Source organism: Miscanthus floridulus, chromosome 19 (genome assembly GCF_019320115.1).
Source record: "Miscanthus floridulus cultivar M001 chromosome 19, ASM1932011v1, whole genome shotgun sequence".
In the NCBI taxonomy this organism is placed as follows: Eukaryota; Viridiplantae; Streptophyta; class Magnoliopsida; order Poales; family Poaceae; genus Miscanthus; species Miscanthus floridulus.
The window spans coordinates 49,102,755-49,111,033 of record NC_089598.1 but is presented as its reverse complement, the minus strand read 5'-3'; the positions used below and the strand labels follow the sequence as shown (position 1 = coordinate 49,111,033).

Sequence of the window (8,279 nt, the reverse complement as noted above, 5' to 3'; positions counted from 1 at the left end):
ACCGGAGCCGGGGCTTTTATAGCCGGAGCTCCAAGCTCCAATGGCGGACGGCTGGTGATCGGCGGATGGGGATCAAGGGTGATCGGGGCGTGAGCTTGCATCCAACGGCCGCGAATGGTTGTGTGGGCACAGCGCCAAGGAGACAGGGCCATGCCCCGGGCGTGACCCCCTGGCCCGCCCCCGCCAGGGCTGTCGGGGCTTGGTCGGAGGCGTGAGCGGTCGAGGCGTGGCGTGGAGAAGATGAACAGGGAAAAGCTGACAGGTGGGGCTCGGCAGGCAGCGACAGCAGGCGAAGCGGAGGGCGCGCGGGCGTGCGCGGCGTGCTGGCTGGCTTGCTGGGCCTGCGCGAGCTCGTGGGCCGGCCTGCTGCTGCGCGCGCAGGCGGGGGCTGCTTGCTGGGCTGCTGCGCACTGGCGGGCCGAGAGGCTGCTTCTTCTTTTCCTATTTTCTTTTTTCTTCTTCTTTGTTTTGATTTCAAATTTGGTTTGAAATTTTGAATTCCAAATTGGTGTACCTTTTAGATATGATGCCCATATCATTTATATATATATATTAGGAATTTATTTAGCTATTTTGTATAACAAAAATAGGTGTAGTTTTGTTATACACAAATGGAAATAGTTTTCTTTTTAAACATTTATCCTTTGGTTGGAATAATATTTGCTTTATGGTGTGTTTCTTTAAAGGAGTTTTAGGCATTACATAAAGCAAATGAAAATCCAAATCACCATGTGAGTTAACAATATATGCTATGTTTCATTTGTTAGTATTTAAATAAACATGATTAACAATGGCATGCCATGCTTGTGTGATGACTTAGGTTGGGGTTAGACCTAATGCATCTCTTAGGTTGGGTTTCTATACATGACACTCATCAACACATGAGAGTTTTTAAGAAAAATTTTGTAGTTGTGATTTTTGGTGTGTGGATTTTTGGATTGTTACAGAGGGCCTCCATAGATGCATGCAAAGGGCAAGGAATGATGCTAGCATGTGGGGCCTGCATGCATATTAGTAAGCCTATCTTGGAAATCAATTTAAAAATGGAGAGTTGTATTATTTGTAGGATGATACAGACATGAGTGCTAGAATTGCATCCTTTTCACGTGTGGACGCCAAAACACACCTTGCATTTTGTTGTTTTGTGTGCGTAAGATCTCTAGTTTGTGATGTGTTTGGTGGCCTAGGATTATAGTTCTTGTTTTGAGTAAGGAACAGACTACTTAACCCCTAATTATTTGCGTTCATCTATAGAACCAGATGTTTTACGCATTAAATTATTTAAAATCGTCCAGGTAAACTCAATATTAGGTTTTGAAGGCGGTTCTACTAGCGTGGCATATTACTTGATTGATGCCATGGTTGTGAGTCAAGAGAAACATGAAAAAATCTACATAACCCCCTGCCCCCCAACTTATCAAGAGTTAGCTACATAAACCACTTAACTATAAAACCTAGTATTGTAACCCTTAAGTATCTAATAACTTTCAAATCGTGCTGATAGTTTTGTAGGGCTATTTTGGCCATAGTAGCATGCCATGTTGGGCCATGCTTGCATGTAGGTTCTTTTATTTCATTTTTACCCATGTTCCCCGCTTCTCTTCACCTCTTTCTCTCTCCTCTCACCACTGCAAGTAGCCTATGATCTCCTGCGTTTTCTCAACTTCCCGATGTGCCTCAACATTTAAACAATATTGACCGCCTTCTAAACCACCCCATGGGATTATTTAGATAATTTTCAATACTTTAAGGATAAACTACTTGGTTTTCTAGGTAATGGGTGAAGTAAGCAGATGCCAATATGGCTAGAAGGGTTAACTAGACATTTTCCTTCTATATAATTAATAGTGTTCTCTCTGATCTTTCTCGAAAACTAAATTAGTTGCATCAACAAAGATGACCAAGTTCTTAGGTACAACATTTCCATTTTGTCTACTAAAAAAATTATAGCAAAACCATGCTTCAATTCAATCTCTTTCAAAACAACATTTTTACTTGGCCTTACTTTTTTTATAGATAATGGATGAAATTTCGGCTTCATCAGACAGTGTGATTTTGATGCATCACATATAAAACTTAATACAAGAATATAGCTACCATTACCAACACCAGCATATATCCCAAGGTACAATGCATCACTATTGCATACAAGATGAACTAGAACAAACAAACAAAAAAAGAAAGGCCCCCCTCCAGTTTGTAGCCAGAAGTAGCATCCTTTGTGGCTTGTTCCGTACTGTCGGCTCTTGATGATCCATCTTTACACTAATTAGGGCATCAATAGAACCAGAGCTGAAGTCAATTCTAACTCATGAGAAAAGTTTTAAGTAAAGGCACATACATGAAACCAACATTCCACCATTGGATAGACCATCATCGATACTTGTCACAGAAGTTGTTTTTGCATTATAAAATAGTAGGATGTTAGCATTTGCGGTGCCTTGACTTATTATACATTGTTTTTGGAACTTTAATTTTATCAATTCATGCTCTCGGTATAATTTTATATTAAAAAAATATAGGTTTAAAGAAAAAACTTCTCATATGCATTCATCTAAGGCTAACTTTGTGTCATATAAAACCATACTCTGCAAAACTGATCCTGTAACACATCATTGGCTGAATGGTTAGGCCTCGACAGCGATCCTAAACAAAGGGTTTATCTTCCTCAGCTGTAAAATTATGTCGGTATTGGTATATATGTAATCTGAGTGAGCACCAAACAGAATGACTGTAGCTTTGGTAAATTAGTCACTATTTGATGTTGTTAAAAAAATTCACCATATTACTCTGACACTCTGGCCCTATCTTTTCCAAATCACTAGGTAGCCAGCCACAACAGGGTATTGGCCGCCACAACAGTCTCTAGCCCCCCCTACTAAGGTATAGCTGAAAAGCTGAGTTGTATTTCAAATTACGACAACAGAATGAAAGTCTCGAGAAATGCAAGGAATCCTGGACCTGAAGTTGCATGCCATGCCATGGTGCACATTATTGATAAAGGCATTTCACGAAAAAAATAGTAAAACTGATCCAAGCTGACTAGCTGAGGGTGTGCATCTTCGCCCTTGTTTAGTTACCCCAGAATCTAAACTTTGGTACTATGCAAAAAGAAGATCTCCCGTCACATCAAACTTGCGGTACATGTATGGAGTACTAAATGTTGACGAAATCAAAAACTAATTGCACAGTTTGGTTGTACTTTGCGAGACGAACGTTTTGAGCCTAATTAGTCAACGATTGGACAATTATTACCAAATACAAACGAAATGCTACATTGTGCTACAGTGGCGCCAGAATTCAGACGGCGCCAATTCGGCCGGCAACTAAACGGGGCCTTCTTTGTGAATTCGGAGCATTCAGAGCTTGTGGCCCACTGTTTCAGGTCTGGCGCTCCATGATCTATTGTTGCAGTCTTGCAGACATGCAGGACTACCCTGTCTCTGTTGATAGACAAGTGACAGTGTTTTGGGTGAAGCATTTGCATTTGGCATGGGCATATAGGGCCGCGTTTAGTTGCCTGCCGAAGTTGGCGCCGCCGGAATTCAGATACTGTAGCGCGATGTAGCATTTCGTTTGTATTTGGTAATAATTATCCAATCGTTGACTAATTAGGCTCAAAACGTTCGTCTCGTAAAGTACAACCAAACTGTGCAATTAGTTTTTGATTTCGTCAACATTTAGTACTCCATGCATGTACCGCAAGTTTGATGTGACGGAGAATCTTTTTTTTACATAGTACAAAAGTTTGGATTTTGGTGGAACTAAACGTGGCCGTCGAGGCACGTTCCATAGCTCCGACACTGCCTATATGATCCACAGCAAATGCAATGAGATTCCACCTATCTGTAGTCTTGGATGCATTAGGCCACTGATGAGTGATGAACTTTTGTCGCCATTCAATTGAATGGCAAAGATTTACCTCGGCTGTACCATCATTCTTGACAGGAATATGTTAACAAGCGTCGAGTGATAATTAAACCAGGTTTACTCTAAGCAGACAAACGGCATTACCATTGGTACTAATGACACTTTTGGCTATAAATAGCCACCAGCAGTTAGATGAGGATGCGCACAAGTCAGTCAGTACTCATTACTCAGTAGTCACTTTCCATCTTCTCTAGAGATGAAGTTTGGGAGCTCTTCCCTTTTCTCATGCCCATCAGCATACCCTAGTCGTCGACCGCCGATTACAAGGATGAAAACGGTGGTCACCTATTATTCCTGAACTCTTGTATGGCGCTATCCCAAATGAGCATAAGTCCAATCTAGATCTGTTCATGTAGCTGATGAATTCACACTTCAAAGGAATCCAAATTGTGGGCTTCAGATGAAGAGTTCATTCTAAATGCACCTTAACCCACTTGAAAAGCCGAAGGGCCCATATGGTCACTTCAAGAGCTCATGGGTCTAGACGATAATATGAAAAAAAAAGTTTAAGAATCTACGGTGCATTTCACTTTTAAACCCAATAGATGTTAAAAAGAAGATAATACCGGTCTTGCTAGGAGGACTAACGCGCAGCTAAAAAAAATGTCTCAGAATGTGTCATGCCAGATTCAAATCTGTTTTTGGTCCAGTTACTAGAGTGCCTTATTTTTCTCCCATACAAATAAGTACTATCAATAATTCTAACTTTTTTAAAAGGTATATGAGGCCTTCCAAGGCACGGTGGCAAAAATATATGATCTTGACAACTTGTGATATTTTTCCTGGCCTGCAAAACGCAAGAACATAACCAGTTCAACATCCGGGCTTAATCAACAATACCGGTGTTCAATAATGGACATTTGGCATCTCAACATATTTGCTTTTTGCAAGGTCAATTTATCCAACATTGTAGCCTTATACGTTTACACTTTGGTTTTCACAGCATAGTGATGTCAACTAGAGCATCGCCCAGAGTTTTTCTAAATCTCACTCTCTAAATCATCATTTGGAGAGCTATTTGCATAAAAATCGATTTCTATATTTTTTCACTCTCCAATAGTTTTTGTATATCTCATGCACACTCTATAGAGCCATTCTCGTCTTCTATTTTTGAATAGCGAAGAATCCGGAATAGAAGATGGCTATATTTAGATGACCATTTAGAAAAGTTGTTGAATGATAGTTTTTCACCAAAATATCTTTTCCTAGCATTTAGGAATGATGGCCGGCTTACCCCATATTCGGTTTGTACGGCTTCTTTTTTCAGCTGGAACAATGTTTTTCTTTCACAACAATTCAGCCGAAACAGTGTTTTTCAGCCAAGTTTCAGACCAGCAAACGGGGCCAAAGAGTCTCTTGGAGATGCTCTAAGGTTCATACTATTAGTTTTGGAAAAGAAAAGACAAGGAAAAAACCAAGCTGGAACCAAATTCAATTGAAAAGATAGATAAAACAACAAATAGGAATGACCACTGATGAAATTCGATATAGAAAATAACAAAGGATCGTACGGGAAGTAGGCAAGTAGCTAATCGTACGGGAAGGGGCCAATTTTTTTTTTCTTCCTTTTGAGGTAAAAATGGTGTCCTGATCAGAGTAGCCCAATTTGCCACCACGATTCCAAACTGGCTGCAGGTGGTTGGTTCAGTACGCATGCAGCCTGAAGCAGAGGCTGTCGGACTGTTCGTTCCAGACTAGTGTCTGGGGCGCGCGCATTCGCGCGCCCGTGAGGTGTTGGGGCAACTAATTGCAGGGATCTAATGTTAGTGTATTTGTGCGAGATATAGGATGGTGGTCCATTAGTACACCGAAGATTAAAAGATATCTATATTACAAGAGTATTTGCTACTATCATAGCACATATGTTCGCGATCACATATAGGCTATATAAAAATTACAATAATTAGAGGCGGCAGTTGATAAACTTTTGGGCTAGCAGACTCTGCTGAAGTAGCCGTTTTGGCGCGTGCGCTTGTCTTCAGAGTCGCCGGCGCTGCCTGTTTCCTAACTGGATTCATCAGTTTCGGAGTTGCGCCTTGGAGTAGCTGTGGCGGACCATTGTTTACAGAGACACAAGTTTCATAACTGTAAATTAGTAAAGAGTTGTATGTGTAAATAAGTATTAGCATGGACTTACGGTTGTAGTAGGAGTCGTCTTCAGGTGGATGGAGACGTGGGCCTGCACAAGTAACTGCGTGATATTAGTGTTTGTGTTAGAGCGAGTCATTGATTTGTGTGCCTAATTATTTTTGTATGCAGATAATGATAGCCGATGACTTTGTTTTGTAGGAGGCATTAGTTTTTTTTAGGTTATGTGGCTGTACCTATGGGATGTGGTAGCAAGTATAAATATAAGGAGCTGTTTTTGGAGTTGATGACTTATGGCTGTACCATGTGGATGAGATGTGATCTCATCATCGGAGTAGGAGTATAGGTCGCGGCGGTCTGACGTATCAAGCACTGAGTCTCCTGTATGAAACAAAAGGAGAAAAAAGAGTTACTGTGATAAAGCAAGCATAGGTAGGTGGACGTAGTAATTCTCGTTGCGCTGTTAATCAATAATTACCTCGAATATGAGAGATGCGTTCCTCTGGTGGAGTGTCCCTGCCTTGCATTTGCTCTATGAGTATTTCATATTTCAGTGCCCAGATATCGACAATATCATTGGTCGCAGGTGTGTTTCTGAAACCTATGTGGGCTTGGAGGGGTAGTGCAGAGAGCTGGGCATGGACTGTTATTTCATATTGGAGAGTAGCAGGTATGAAGTTTATTTCATTGATAGTGCAAAGTCTATCAAACAGGCGGTATATGACTGAGCTGGAGCATAGGTGCGGTGGTATGCCGGAGACGTAGATGATGAGTCGCTCGTATGGTTCATTTGTAGGGGTATCCCTAGCGAGGTGCAGATTTAATGGATTGGATCTGAGCAAATCCTGTAGTGGAACTGAGGTGGCACCGTGTTGTGGTTTCCATGGCATGAATACGAAGCTGTTATTGTTGATCCTTATGAAACAGCTGGTTAGCAGGTGAGTTTTGGCAGCTGGTGTGGGTAGGCGAAGGAAAAATCCTGGTCCATAGTAGGATATGCTTTCGAGGGTTACGGTGATTCCATGATGCTGGTAGATTGCATCTTTGAGCTCATAGGCATTGCATGAGAGTGAATCTGTGTCTGGAGCAGCTACCATGATGGCATTGGCAAAAGAGTTTGTCTCAAGATCTGTCAGGTCTGTGTTGTCGATGATTGTAAGATTGGAGAAAGGGGGTCTTGGCATCTATATATATATATATATATATATATATATATATATATATATATATATATATATATATATATATAAACAGTATTAATGTAATATCTAAGAAATTTGTTGGCATATATTGAATAAAGGCCGTCTTCGTATCTATTAAAAAAAAGGAGCACCATTGTATGTTGTCTGCAGTGTGCAGGGAAGAACTTTACAGTTACATTCCTGTGGTTGTTTTGGTGTCTAAGCACCGGTAGGTTGTCATGGTCTACTTGTGACTTGTAGTATGAGTAAAATGATTTGTGGAAAATTTGGCTTCTTTGTTGGTAACGACGGTAACCATGGGTGCATGAATCGTAATCGTAGATATTAGGCTGAGCAACGAATGAGGGTGAGGCGAAGGATGTATACCTTGTATCCGTGGTGGATAGCAGCTACACGTTTTCTTTTGTCGGAGATAAGAGGTTCGCCGCGTCTTATCCCCGCATCGCCGTGGCCACCAAATTGGGCCAATGTTTTGCCTAGACAATCGCCCGCTGTGTGCTCACCCCGTGCGGTCGCCTCACTTCTAGGTAGGGCCCGCCCTAGGTGAGGTCGCCACGCTTGCCTCTTGCGCCGCCGCGTCTGACCGCTATAGCCAGGGCTGAGGTTTCCTTTCTAGGGGCTGCGAGGAGCGAGCGGCGTGGAGGAGGAGGAGGAGGAGCTGCTGCCTCGCCGCTACCGTCTCAGATGGGAGGAGGAGGAGAAGGAGCAGGGAAGCACAGCGCGGCGGCGGATGGCGAGGTCGGCACCGCTCTGATTGTTTGCTGGCGTGGTCGAGGCGTGGATTTGGGGAAAACGAGCGGTGGGGTGGAAGCCGTCGTCTGTTTCAGATAAGGAGGTTGGGGCCTTTTTTTCTATGACTGGAACGGGCCTATGCGGGCTTATGCATATTTGCCTGATGGGCCTATGCGGGCTTTTTTTGGGTCCAAATGAGTTTTGGTATAATGCTGTGTACATTTTTTTTGTCTGGTTTGACGACATGGCCAAGCATATTTTTGTGGAAGAAGCGTTAAACACCTGAGCCGAGAGAAAAAAAAAAGCAACGGTAGTCACCATGAAATA

The 8,279-nt window shown here is 42.3% G+C and overlaps 1 long non-coding RNA gene across 1 annotated transcript; it reads right to left on the bottom strand.

Moving 5' to 3' along the window:
- Nucleotides 1-5,769: 5,769 nt before the first annotated feature.
- Nucleotides 5,770-6,626, bottom strand: LOC136525299 (uncharacterized). The gene is made up of 3 exons (XR_010776483.1): nucleotides 6,497-6,626; nucleotides 6,322-6,399; nucleotides 5,770-6,121 (listed from the first exon to the last, which is right to left on the bottom strand). It is a non-coding gene; the product is annotated as an uncharacterized lncRNA (long non-coding RNA).
- Between the last annotated feature and the right edge of the window lie 1,653 nt (nucleotides 6,627-8,279).